This window comes from Salmo salar, chromosome 15 (genome assembly GCF_965601325.2).
Source record: "Salmo salar chromosome 15, fSalSal1, whole genome shotgun sequence".
Classification (NCBI taxonomy): Eukaryota; Metazoa; Chordata; class Actinopteri; order Salmoniformes; family Salmonidae; genus Salmo; species Salmo salar.
This window is the reverse complement of record NC_138305.1, coordinates 63,207,169-63,221,932: the sequence shown is the minus strand read 5'-3', so window position 1 is coordinate 63,221,932 and position 14,764 is coordinate 63,207,169. Positions and strand designations below refer to the sequence as shown.

The following is a 14,764-nucleotide window of genomic DNA, read 5'->3' as shown; positions in this document are numbered from 1 at the left end:
TATGACCTCCCTACAACGCCTGACACACAAGACCTGGACTAAAGCATCCGCCAAATCCTGGACAGTCTGTGGTGCAACGTGGCGTTGGTGGATGGAGCGAGACATGATGTCCCAGATGTGCTCAATTGGATTCAGGTCTGGGGAACGGGCGGGCCAGTCCATAGCATCAATGCCTTCCTCTTGCAGGAACTGCTGACACACTCCAGCCACATGAGGTCTAGCATTGTCTTGCATTAGGAGGAACCCAGGGCCAACCGCACCAGCATATGGTCTCACAAGGGGTCTGAGGATCTCATCTCGGTACCTAATGGCAGTCAGGCTACCTCTGGCGAGCACATGGAGGGCTGTGCGGCCCGCCAAAGAAATGCCACCCCACACCATGACTGACCCACCGCCAAACCGGTCATGCTGGAGGATGTTGCAGGCAGCAGAACGTTCTCCACGGCGTCTCCAGACTCTGTCACGTCTGTCACATGTGCTCAGTGTGTACCTGCTTTCATCTGTGAAGAGCACAGGGCGCCAGTGGCGAATATGCCAATCTTGGTGTTCTCTGACAAATGCCAAACGTCCTGCACGGTGTTGGGCTGTAAGCACAACCCCCACCTGTAGATGTCGGGCCCTTATACCACCCTCATGGAGTCTGTTTCTGACTGTTTGAGCAGACACATGCACATTTGTGGCCTGCTGGAGGTCATTTTGCAGGGCTCTGGCAGTGCTCCTCCTGCTCCTCCTTGCACAAAGGCGGAGGTAGCGGTCCTGCTGCTGGGTTGTTGCCTTCATACGGCCTCCTCCATGTCTCCTGATGTACTGGCCTGTCTCCTGGTAGCACCTCCATGCTCTGGACACTACGCTGACAGACACAGCAAACCTTCTTGCCACAGCTCGCATTGATGTGCCATCCTGGATGAGCTGCACTACCTGAGCCACTTGTGTGGGTTGTAGACTCCGTCTCATGCTACCACTAGAGTGAAAGCACCGCCAGCATTCAAAAGTGACCAAAACATCAGCCAGGAAGCATAGGAACTGAGAAGTAGTCTGTGGTCTCCACCTGCAGAACCACTCCTTTATTGGGGGTGTCTTGCTTATTGCCAATAATTTCCACCTGTTGTCTATTCCATTTGCACAACAGCATGTGGAATGTATTGTCAATCTATGTTGCTTCCTAAGTGGACAGTTTGATTTCACAGAAGTGTGATTGACTTGGAGTTACATTGTGTTGTTTAAGTGTTCCCTTTCTTTTTTTGAGCAGTATATTATGTGAGCTAAACATATTAATAATATTACTGTCCCCACTACAACAAAATTACTTTAATGCATGTAACTTGTCCTTGAAACATTTAAGTGAAATACTGTAGAATTCCATTCATTCCTATAGACAGGTTGGTTGTTTAGCAACAAAACCGACTTGTGCCCAAATATGGGGCAAAAGAGACAGGGTTGCATTAGATTGTTGACGACATGTAAACTATATTTAGTCTCCGATGTATATTGAAAGCATAAATAGATTTGCACAATCAACACTTGTCGTTTCTCAAATACATTGATACAGTTGTTGGTTTTTTATTTTTATTTATTTCACCTTTATTTAACCAGGTAGGCAAGTTGAGAACAAGTTCTCATTTACAATTGTGACCTGGCCAAGATAAAGCAAAGCAGTTCGACACATACAACAACACAGTTACACATGGAGTAAAACAAACATACAGTCAATAATACACGTAGAAAAATAAGTCTTTAAACAATGTGAGCAAATGAGGTGAGATAAGGGAGGTAAAGGCAAAAAAAAGGCCATGGTGGCAAAGTAAATAAAATATAGCAAGTAAAACACTGGAATGGTAGATTTGTAGTGGAAGAAAGTGCAAAGTAGAAATAGAAATAATGGGGTGCAAAGGAGCAAAATAAATAAATAAATACAGCAGGAGAAGAGGTAGTTGTTTGGGCTAAATTATAGATGGGCTATGTACAGGTGCAGTGATCTGTGAGCTGCTCTGACAGCTGGTGCTTAAAGCTAGTGAGGGAGATAAGTGTTTCCAGTTTCAGAGATTTTTGTAGTTCGTTCCAGTCATTGGCAGCAGAGAACTGGAAGGAGAGACGTCCAAAGGATGAATTGGCTTTGGGGGTGACCAGAGAGATATACCTGCTGGAGTGCGTGCTATAGGTGGGTGCTGCTATGGTGACCAGTGAGCTGAGATAAAGGGGGACTTTACCTAGCAGGGTCTTGTAGATGACCTGGAGCCAGTGGGTTTGGCGACGGGTATGAAGCGAGGGCCTGCCAACGAGAGCGTACAGGTCGCAGTGGTGGGTAGTATATGGGGCTTTGGTGACAAAACGGATGGCACTGTGATAGACTGCATCCAGTTTATTGAGTAGGGTATTGGAGGCTATTTTGTAAATGACATCGCCGAAGTCAGGTTAGCTAGCTAACTAATTTTAGCCATATTAGCATATACGTAACATCATTCAAAACCCCTCAAAATAAGACATGGTATCAAGCATAAGATAAAACTAACTGAAATGAGCCACCTACGATTCCCCACATGGCAGCTTCTTGTCATTGTTGCTAGTTAGCTGGCCATCCAGACTCACAACAACACACGGACTGTTACGGAGTCTAGTTGATAGGTAATCGACTAGCCGGACTGTTCCCCGGACTCCGCGTGTAGGGATTTGTACAATGCATGAACAAGGCTATTGAACTAGACATTGGTGTCTGTCTTTATTACTTTATCCAATATATCATACTGAAACATGGTATCAGAAGTGGCTCGAAAACCACACGTTTGTTATTTTTGTAGCTAAGTACAGTATAGGTGCGGTTACGTTCCATATGCGAACACACGCCGATTCCTACTCCTAATCACAACACTGATCAACTAGTTGTTAGCTGGTTAGCTAGCATCACTACCTACCTCGATGACTGAAGGCAAAGAAATCTCCTATTCCATCGCTATGGCAGCGAACATTCCGCCACCAAATCCCATGGTTCTCACAGGGGACTGGAATACTAATTGGGACAATTTCAGGGATGAATTCGAGGACTATGCGCTGGTGACCGGTCTACATGAGAAACCCAACGAGGTACAAGCGGCAACTCTGAGGAGTTTAATGGGCAGCGAATGCAGGCATATCTACCGGCACAATCTCACCCTCACAGCGCGACAACAGTGTGATGCAAAGGCTATATTGGATGCATTGGAGAATTACTTCAAACCCGCCAGAAACGTAATTTACGAGCGGTTCGTTTTCGGAAGCTGCAAACAGGAAGAGGGTGAGTCAGTACACAACTTTGTAACCCGTTTGAGAGAAAAATCCGCCACTTGTGAATACGGGGGATTGAAAGATGAATTGATTCGTGACAAAATAGTACTGGGAATTGCAAATGAGGATTACGCGCCGGCGTCTACTGAGAGAGAGAGGCTTAACATTAGTAACTGCCATCGAAATGTGCCGCACTGCCAAAGTCACTGACATGAGAATGAGAGCAATGGAAATCGAAACCCCACGCTCCGACGTTGATACTGTTCACGCTGTTGCTAGGCAGACATTCAGGCAAAACCAATGGAGGCAGAGTAATTCACCACGAACGGTGAACACAGAGAGCCCAGTAGCATGTAAATACTGTGGGAATATGCACACACGTGGCAAAGAGCACTGCCCTGCCTATGGAAAACCATGCAGAGCTTGTGGAACTAATAATCACTTTGCAAAAGTGTGTCTCAAAAGCAAAAGAAGGGTGAGTGAGGGCAAGATTCACTGTGTTGATGATGTCACTCAATGTTCAGAGCTGAACAGTGAAAGTGACATTTACATGCATGAATCCATTGGGGCTGTACACTGAAGAGGGAAGAAATGGTTTGTGACACTACGATTACACAACAAGCAACAACAATGTCAACTGGATTCCAGTGCTACATGCAATGTAATGAGCTACAAAGACAAAATCAATCTGGCATCTGACACACATCTATTGCCCAGCGACACTAGACTAAAGCTGTACTCAGGAGAGCCAATGAGCTCTATGGGCACCTTTGAGACCGAATGTGTTATTCGGGGACGCAAACACAAGCTGGAGTTTGAGATTGTGAAAACCAGTCAACATCCTCTCCTCTCAGGCTCTACATGCGAACGCCTGGGACTGATGCAGTTCACTGTACCAAATGACCTGCACGTTGTGGATCATGTCCAGCATGGACCCCTGTCCAAAGAACAACTACTCAGCAGATATGACGATGTATTCAACATGCCCGTTGAATCATGCCCGTTGAATCAGGGGAGGTACACTTTGAAGTGGATGAGAGCATCACTCCAGTCCAGTGTGCTCCTCGCAATGTGCCCATTGCAATGAAAGTGGCTGTGAAGGCCCAGCTGGACAAGTATGAGGCCGATGGCCACATGATATCTGTGACCGAACCAACTGACTGGATCAGCAATATGGTCATAGTGAAAAAAACAGAGAAGCTGAGGGTCTGCATCGACCCAAAGCATCTGAACCAAGCACTGAAACGATCCCACTACATCATGCCGACACTAGAGGATGTCCTCTACAAGCTTCCCAAGGCCAGGATTTTCACATTTACATTTTACATTTACATTTAAGTCATTTAGCAGACGCTCTTATCCAGAGCGACTTACAAAATGGTGCATTCGCCTTATGATATCCAGTGGAACAACCACTTTACAATAGTGCATCTAAATCTTTTAAGGGGGGGGGGGGGGGTTAGAAGGATTACTTTATCCTATCCTAGGTATTCCTTAAAGAGGTGGGGTTTCAGGTGTCTCCGGAAGGTGGTGATTGACTCCGCTGTCCTGGCGTCGTGAGGGAGCTTGTTCCACCATTGGGGTGCCAGAGCAGCGAACAGTTTTGACTGGGCTGAGCGGGAACTGTGCTTCCTCAGAGGTAGGGGGGCCAGCAGGCCAGTGGTGGATGAACGCAGTGCCCTTGTTTGGGTGTAGGGCCTGATCAGAGCCTGAAGGTATGGAGGTGCCGTTCCCTTCACAGCTCCGTAGGCAATCACCATGGTCTTGTAGCGGATGCGAGCTTCAACTGGAAGCCAGTGGAGAGAGCGGAGGAGCGGGGTGACGTGAGATAACTTGGGAAGGTTGATGTTAGTGGAGAACGACAGGGTGTTGTCCAGGATCACGCCAAGGTTCTTAGCACTCTGGGAGGAGGACACAAGGGAGTTGTCAACCGTGATGGCGAGATCATGGAACGGGCAGTCCTTCCCCGGGAGGAAGAGCAGCTCCGTCTTGCCGAGGTTCAGCTTGAGCTGGTGATCCGTCATCCACACTGATATGTCTGACAGACATGCAGAGATGCGATTCGCCGCCTGGTTATCAGAAGGGGGAAAGGAGAAGATTAATTGTGTGTCGTCTGCATAGCAATGATAGGAGAGACCATGTGAGGATATGACAGAGCCAAGTGACTTGGTGTATAGCGAGAATAGGAGAGGGCCTAGAACAGAGCCCTGGGGGACACCAGTGGTGAGAGCGCATGGTGCGGAGACAGATTCTCGCCACGCCACCTGGTAGGAGCGACCTGTCAGGTAGGACGCAATCCAAGCGTGGGCCGCGCCGGAGATGCCCAGCTCGGAGAGGGTGGAGAGGAGGATCTGATGGTTCACAGTATCAAAGGCAGCAGATAGGTCTAGAAGGATGAGAGCAGAGGAGAGAGAGTTAGCTTTAGCAGTGCGGAGAGCCTCCGTGACACAGAGAAGAGCAGTCTCAGTTGAATGCCCAGTCTTGAAACCTGACTGTTTAGGATCAAGAAGGTCATTCTGAGAGAGATAGCAGGAGAGCTGGCCAAGGACAGCACGTTCAAGAGTTTTGGAGAGAAAAGAAAGAAGGGATACTGGTCTGTAGTTGTTGACATCGGAGGGATCGAGTGTAGGTTTTTTCAGAAGGGGTGCAACTCTCGCTCTCTTGAAGACGGAAGGGACGTAGCCAGCGGTCAAGGATGAGTTGATGAGCGAGGTGAGGAAGGGGAGAAGGTCTCCGGAAATGGTCTGGAGAAGAGAGGAGGGGATAGGGTCAAGTGGGCAGGTTGTTGGGCGGCCGGCCGTCACAAGACGCGAGATTTCATCTGGAGAGAGAGGGGAGAAAGAGGTCAAAGCACAGGGTAGGGCAGTGTGAGCAGGACCAACGGTGTCGTTTGACTTAGCAAACGAGGATCGGATATCGTCAACCTTCTTTTCAAAATGGTTGACGAAGTCATTCGCAGAGAGGGAGGGGGGGGGGGAGGAGGATTCAGGAGGGAGGAGAAGGTAGCAAAGAGCTTCCTAGGGTTAGAGGCAGATGCTTGGAATTTAGAGTGGTAGAAAGTGGCTTTAGCAGCAGAGACAGAAGAGGAGAATGTAGAGAGGAGTGAGTGAAAGGATGCCAGGTCCGCAGGGAGGCGAGTTTTCCTCCATTTCCGCTCGGCTGCCCGGAGCCTTGTTCTGTGAGCTCGTAGTGAGTCGTCGAGCCACGGAGCAGGAGGGGAGGACCGAGCCGGCCTGGAGGATAGGGGACAGAGAAAATCAAAGGATGCAGAAAGGGAGGAGAGGAGGGTTGAGGAGGCAGAATCAGGAGATAGGTTGGAGAAGGTTTGAGCAGAGGGAAGAGATGATAGGATGGAAGAGGAGAGAGTAGCGGGAGAGAGAGAGCGAAGGTTGGGACGGCGCAATACCATCCGAGTAGGGGCAGAGTGAGAAGTGTTGGATGAGAGCAAGAGGGAAAAGGATACAAGGTAGTGGTCGGAGATTTGGAGGGGAGTTGCAATGAGATTAGTGGAAGAACAGCATCTAGTAAAGATGAGGTCAAGCGTATTGCCTGCCTTGTGAGTAGGGGGGGAAGGTGAGAGGGTGAGGTCAAAAGAGGAGAGGAGTGGAAAGAAGGAGGCAGAGAGGAATGAGTCAAAGGTAGACGTGGGGAGGTTAAAGTCACCCAGAACTGTGAGAGGTGAGCCATCCTCAGGAAAGGAACTTATCAAGACGTCAAGCTCATTGATGAACTCTCCATGGGAACCTGGAGGGCGATAAATGATAAGGATGTTAAGCTTGAAAGGGCTGGTAACTGTGACAGCATGGAATTCAAATGAGGAGATAGACAGATGGGTCAGGGGAGAAAGAGAGAATGTCCACTTGGGAGAGATGAGGATTCCAGTGCCACCACCCCGCTGGCTCGATGCTCTAGGGGTATGCGAGAACACGTGGGCAGACGAAGAGAGAGCAGTAGGAGTAGCAGTGTTATCTGTGGTAATCCATGTTTCCGTCAGCGCCAGGAAGTCAAGGGACTGGAGGGTAGCATAGGCTGAGATGAACTCAGCCTTGTTGGCTGCAGACCGGCAGTTCCAGAGGCTGCCGGAGACCTGGAACTCCACGTGGGTCGTGCGCGCTGGGACCACCAGGTTAGAGTGGCAGCGGCCACGCGGTGTGAAGCGTTTGTATGGCCTGTGCAGATGAGGAGAGAACAGGGATAGACAGACACATAGTTGACAAGCTACAGAAGTGTTGTTTCTTGTATTATTGTCTCCTGTGTCTTTAGAGAACTGTTTCACTTTGATATCCTTTTTCTTCTGTCCTGATTTTCTCTTTCTTTTCTTCTGTTAACTAGATATTCTTTGTTGTTCTTCGTTAGCTAGCTAGCTTCTTCCAAAAGAGTCCCTAGCAACTGCTTAGCAACTGGTAAACAATTCAGCTTGCTAAGATAACTACAATTTTATGAAAAATAGTTATTTTTCAAAAGCCTATCTTCTTTGTTTGTTGCTTGTTTTTTCTCCTATTCAGTCTTGCAGTTTTCTTTTGCTTTTTTCCGATGTACTTCACTCTAAAAACCATGTAAATTTCAATATTTGTAGGAGCTCATTTTTCAGCTGCTGCTGCTCAAATTCAAATTCACCTTGGTGGATGCCCGAGATGCATTCCTTCAATGCAAGCTGGACGAAGAAAGCAGCTTCATGACTACCTTCTGGACCCCCTGGGGTCGGAAACGCTGGCTCAAGCTCCCGTTTGGTGTCTCAGTGGCACCTGAGGTATACCAACGCAAGCAGCACGAGTTACTGGCTGGGCTCAAGGGCATTGAACCCATCGCCGATGATGTCTTGATCGTAGGCTGTGGTGACACAGACGAAGAAGCAGAACGTGACCACGATGTGAAGCTCCTGGCACTGATGGAGCGCTGTCGATCAGTTAAGCTTCGTCTTGGCCTGAAGAAGCTACAGTTCAAGGTGAAAGACGTCCACTTCCATGGCCACATTCTCTCGGCAAACGGCCTGAAGCCGGACCCAGACAAGATCCGAGCGATCCTCGACATGCCAAACCCATCTGATGCAAAAGGAGTACAGCGTCTCATCGGTTTTGGAAACTATCTTGCAAAGTTCATGCCACACCTATCAGCAGTCTGTGAGCCTCTGCGCCGGTTGCTGGACAAAGACACACCATGGCACTGGCTACCCAAGCACGAGGTTAAATCTTTGGCTTCATCCATGCCAGTGTTGCGCTACTACGACGTCACGAAGCCTGTCACAATCCAGAGTGACTCCAGCCAAAGGGGACTTGGATGCTGCCTTATGCAGGAAGGCCAACCCGTTGCGTTTGCCTCGAGAGCGCTCACCCCCACCGAACAGAACTATGCACAATTTGAGAAAGAGTGCCTCAGCATCGTCTTCTCCTGCCAGCGATTCCATCACTACTTATATGGTCGAGAGCTGGTCACCGCTGAAACTGACCACAAACCACTCATTGCCATATTCAGTAAACCTCTCCTCAATGCGCCCAAGAGGCTTCAAAGCATGCTCCTGACTCTGCAAAACTACAGCCTGAAGGTCATTTACAAGCCAGGACCAGAGATGTACATCAGCGACACACTGAGCAGGGCAACGGCACAATGTACAGGCAGAGGCACTGCCTATCAGCGGCAGGCCATCTGTTCGCTACAGCAGGAACAACAAGACTTAACCTCTATGGGCTAGGTGGGACGCCTACTCAACAGCCAGTTGAATCCTGTGGCGCGTTATTCAAATCCTTAGATATGCTATTACTTCAATTTTTCTAAAATATGACTATTTTACACCATTTTAAAGATAAGACTCTCGTTAATCTAACCACACTGTCCGATTTCAAAAAGGCTTTACAACGAAAGCAAAACATTAGATTATGTCAGCAGAGTACCGAGCCAGAAATAATCAGACAACCCATTTTTCAAGCTAGCATATAATGTCACATAAACCCAAACCACAGCTAAATGTAGCACTAACCTTTGATGATCTTCATCAGATGACAACCCTAGGACATTATGTTATACAATACATGCATGTTTTGTTCAATCAAGGTCATATTTATATAAAAAACCAGCTTTTTACATTAGCATGTGACTAGCATGTGACTAGCATTCCCACCGAACACTGCCGGTGAATTTACTAAATTACTCACGATAAACGTTCACAAAAAGCATAACAATTATTTTAAGAATTATAGATACAGAACTCCTCTATGCACTCGATATGTCCGATTTTAAAATAGCTTTTCGGTGAAAGCACATTTTGCAATATTCTCAGTAGATAGCCCGGCATCACAGGGCTAGCTATTTAGACACCCAGCAGGTTTAGCACTCATCAAAGTCAGATTTACTATAAGAAAAATGTTCTTACCTTTGTTGTCTTCGTCAGAATGCACTCCCAGGACTTCTACTTCAATAACAAATGTTGGTTTGGTCCAAAATAATCCATCGTTATATCCAAACAGCGGTGTTTTGTTCGTGCGTTCTAGACACTATCCTAAAGGCTAAATAAGGGTGACGAGCATGGCGCAATTCGTGACAAAAGAATTCTAAATATTCCATTACCGTATTTCGAAGCATGTCAACTGCTGTTTAAAATCAATATTTATGCCATTTTTCTCATAAAAAAGCGATAATATTCCGACCGGGAATCTGCGTTTAGATAAACAGACAAAGGAAAACAAAGCATTCGGTCGAAGCGGGCACGCGCCTAAGCCCATAGTACTCTGAGTGGCCACTTGCCAAAAGCGATAAAGTGTTTCAGCCAGAGCCTGCCTCGATATCGTTCAACGTTTTCCCGGGCTCTGAGACCCTTCAATAAAAAGAGCCAAGATGAAACACTACTTCTCAGACAGGCCACTTCCTGCTTGAAATCTTCTCAGGTTTTGGCCTGCCATAGGAGTTCTGTTATACTCACAGACACCATTCAAACAGTTTTAGAAACTTTAGGGTGTTTTCTATCCAAAGCCAATAATTATATGCATATTCTAGTTACTGGGCAGGAGTAGTAACCAGATTAAATCGGGTACGTTTTTTATCCAGCCGTGTCAATACTGCCCCCTATCCCCAACAGGTTAAACGTCACAGATCACCGCCTAGCCCAGATCAGGCAACACACTGACAAAGACGAACACCTACAATCACTGAAGTCCATGGCTCTCGCAGGTTGGCCATACCTGAAAGAGGAGACACCTTTCACAGTGAGAGAATACTGGACCTTTCGAGATGAGATCAGCATGCAAAATGGCGTCTTGTTCAGAGGTCAGAAGGTCATTATTCCCAAATCACTACGTCCAGAGATGCTTACCCGCATACACTCCAGTCACGTTGGAGGTGACGCATGCTACCGCCAGGCTCGTGAAACATTATACTGGCCAAACATGCAAGCAGAAATTAAAGACTTTGTCAGCAACTGTACCACGTGCAACGAGTACGCTCATGAACAGCAAAAGGAAACCATGATGTCACACGAACTGCCCACAAGGGCCTGGCAAATCGTCAGCATGGACTTATTCAGCCACAGACAAAAGGACTATCTTCTCATTGTTGATCACTACTCTGACTTTTGGGAAATTGAACTGCTCCCTGACTTGTCTGCAGAGACGGTCATAAAGCGCTGCAAGGCGCAGTTTGCCAGGCAAGGTCAGCCTGACAAGGTAATCACGGACAATGGCCCACAATTCACTGCACAGTTCAAGCGTTTCGCCTCAGAATGGGAGTTTGACCACGTGACCTCCTCTCCAAGACACCCAAAAGCAAATGGCAAGGCAGAGTCAGCTGTCAAGATTTCAAAAAACCTGGTAAGCAGGGCCGCGCGCGACAGCAACGACCCATGGAAAGCGATCTTACAGTGGAGGAACACACCCACCGAAAACATGGACAGCAGCCCAGCACAACGCCTTCTGTCCAGACGTCTGAAGACTACCATCCCCGTAGCTAACAAGCTACTTGAGCCCTGCGTCATGGTTGGCGTCACGGACAAACTGCGTCGCAGAAAGCAGCTCGCTAAGTGCTTCTACGACCGGACTGCTCGAGACCTACCAGAGCTGGAGGTGGGTGAAACGATAAGGATGAAACCGCTGCCGGGAGACCACACAGGACTTTGGAGGCTGGGCACGTGCCTACAGAGAGTTGCACCACGCTCTTACCTGGTGGATGTTGGTGGCTCCCTCTATCGTCGCAATCGGGTGGATCTGCGCGTAGCAGAGCAGACAAACCAGAACACGCCATACACTCACCTAGATGAGCTGGATCACAGTCCAGGCCTAAGGGTAAGAGGCGCAGAATTGAGACATGAGCGAACTGAAGGTGAGGCTTCTACCCCACCAAGCTCTCCAGCTCGTGGCCCTAATCCTACCCCTGTCAGAGCCCATACTTACTCACGGGTGGGTTGGCTGTGCAAGCCACCGGACAGGCTTACTCTGTAAGCAAGAGACTGTGTTAACTTGTCCTCCTGTTTATAAAAATTCAAAAATAATTTAAAAAAGAAAGGAAGATGACAACTGAAGTAAAAAGAAAATGTCATGCTTTTTTCATTGTTATGACTTGATTGTTAAGAATTTAATGTTATGCTATTATGTTTGCACTTTCTATTGAAAAGGATGATGTTACGGAGTCTAGTTGATAGGTAATCGACTAGCCGGATTGTTCCCCGGACTCCGCGTGTAGGGATTTGTACAATGCATGAACAAGGCTATTGAACTAGACATTGGTGTCTGTCTTTATTACTTTATCCAATATATCATACTGAAACAACGGACCATCTATAGATGGGTTGGCTGACAACGTCACGAAAATGATGCGTGTGTATTGGTGAGGCAAAAGCAGTGGTGGAAAAAGTACCCAATAGTCATACCTGAGTAAACGTAAAGATACCTTAATAGAAAATGACTCAAGTAAAAGTTAGTCACCCAGTAAAATACTAATCGAATAAAAGTCTAAAAGTATTTGGTTTTAAATATACTCATCAAAAGTAAATGTAATTGCTAAAATGTATTTAAGTATTAAAAGTAAAAATATGAATAATTTAAAATTCCTTATATTAAGCAAACCAGACGGCACAATTTTCGTGTTTTTTTTGGTTGTTTTTTTTAGCCAGGGGCACACTCCAACACACACATCATTTACAAATGAAGCATTTGTGATTACTGAGTTTGCCAGATAAGAGTCAGTAGAGGTGACCAGGGATGTTGATAAGTGTGTGAATTGGACCATTTTCCTGTCCTGCTAAGCATTCAAAATGTAACGAGTACTTTTGGGTGTCAAGGAAAATGTATTGATGGAAAAGTACATTATTTTCTTCAGGAATGTAATGAAATAAAAGTAAAAGTTGTCCAAAATATAAATAGTAAAGTAAACTACAGATACCCCCCAAAAAACGTTATTTTAATTATTCTTACTTAAGTACTTTACACCACTGGTCAGAAGGCCGTGTGGCGTTATGATTATGAACAGTCAGATAGCTAGCAATAATGACAAGAAGCTGCCATGTGGGGAATCGTAGGTGGCTTGTTTCAGCTCGTTGTATATTGTTAATGATATGTCCTGTTGAGGTATTTTCACTGGCTAACCAACAACTGTAACAATGTATTTGATAGACAACAAGTGCTCATTGTGCTAATGTATTTATGTTTTCAATAAACATTTGGAGGTTAAATATATTTTACATGTTCTCAACAATCGAAGGCAAACCCTTCTGTTTTGTCCCATAGTTGTGTTCGCGTAGGTTTTGCTGGTAAATAACCAACCCGTCTATGGAGGACTGCTCCTACGGGGAGTGCCAATATAGCCGACCGGAGGCTTCAAAGCCTTTCAATGGCCAATACATACAGTAGCATCAGCAATACAGGGTTTATATACAGTGGCAAGAAAAAGTATGCGAACCCTTTGGAATTACCTGGATTTCTGCATAAATTGGTCACCAAATTTGATCTGATCTTCATCTTAGTTCATCTAATATTATAAGGTGAATGCACCAATTTGTAAGTCGCTCTGGATAAGAGCGTCTGCTAAATGACTTAAATGTAAATGTAAATCTAACAATAGACAAACATAGTGTGTACCTGGATGTTCCACAGGTTTTGATAAGGAGATGAGGAGAGAGTACACGAGGATGGTGCAATTGAGATCCCAGAGAGAAAAAGTCTAGCAATCAGTAGGTAGAGATAACATGGAGAGAGTGGAAAAGTACTCTCGATGGAGGTGAGGGGAAGTTGGTGCAAAGATTGAGAGAGAAAGAGATGTACTGTATATGTCTGAGTTGAGAACGAGGAGAATATGAGGGGGTGTGGGGGGGTTTATGTGGTATAAGATGAGATGGGGAGGAAAATGCATTCATTTTAACAATGGCCTCAAGATATAATCTTACTGAGTCATCATAAGCATGGCCTACTTTCAATGCACATCTATTAGGCATTGGGCTGCCATTTAAATGTGTTGGAATGTTTTTGATGTCAGGTTAACTCCTTGACCCATACTTTTTAAAAGCCTAATTAGTGAAAGCGCTTTCATCTCTTTGCTTTTGACATTTTATTTAAGCCTGGTTAGCCCGCCCAGGTTTGTGCGGGATTATTTAGCATCAGGTTGTGTTTTGTATTTGGATGTGCTGGCGATCTACTACTGTTATATTTTATGCATGCTGTGCACCTGTTCTGGGCACTTTGCATTTTTCCATGCCTGTTGTGTTGGCGTCGATCGTGTTGTTTTATTTAATAAACACAAAGTTCCTTACCTCTGCTCTCTGCGCCTGACTCCTACCACCACTCCTAGCAACTACTGACAGAATCCCGCACCAACTATGGAGTCAGCAGGAGCAGCCTCCCCTCCTCTCCCATCGATGGAGGAATGGGTCCTCCACCATACCACCATCCTCCACCGAATCGGCTCAGCGATGGACCAGATGATGGAGAGGATGGACCGATGGGAGAGGAGTGGCCTCCCTACCGCATCCCCAGCACCAATTCCCCCTCCACCATCTACCCCTCCACCGACGTCCTGACCCGGAGCCCTATGCCTGGCTCTCCCCAGGGAGTACGATGGAGCGGCGGCTGGGTGCCAGGGGTTCCTGCTACAGTTGGAGTTGTACCTGGCTACCGTTCGTCTGACTCCCTCGGGAGAGGAGAGCGTAAGCGTCCTCGTCTCCTGCTTAACGGGACGTGCCCTGGAGTGGGCCAACGCAGTGTGGTATGGCCCAGACTCGGCAAGGGATCACTACCCCGAGTTCACCCGCCGTTTCCGGGCCGTGTTCGACCACCCAGCAGAAGGCCGGGCGGCGGGTGAACGGCTGTTCAACCTGCGGCAGGAGACGAGGAGCGCACAGGACTTTGCTCTGGAGTTCCGGACCTTGGCTGCTGGAGCGGGGTGGAACGACAGGGCCCTGATGGACCACTATCGGTGTAGCCTCCGGGAGGACGTCCGCCGTGAGCTAGCCTGTTGGGACACTACCCTCTCACTAGATGAACTAATCGACATGTCCATTCGTCTCGACAACCTGCTGGCTGCGTGCGGGCGT

At 47.1% G+C, this 14,764-nt stretch overlaps 1 protein-coding gene across 1 annotated transcript in view; it reads right to left on the bottom strand.

Moving 5' to 3' along the window:
- LOC106571809 (putative methyltransferase-like protein 24) overlaps positions 1 to 14,764 on the bottom strand; it is a 119,976-nt gene that overhangs the window by 2,943 nt on the left and 102,269 nt on the right. The window lies entirely within an intron of this gene.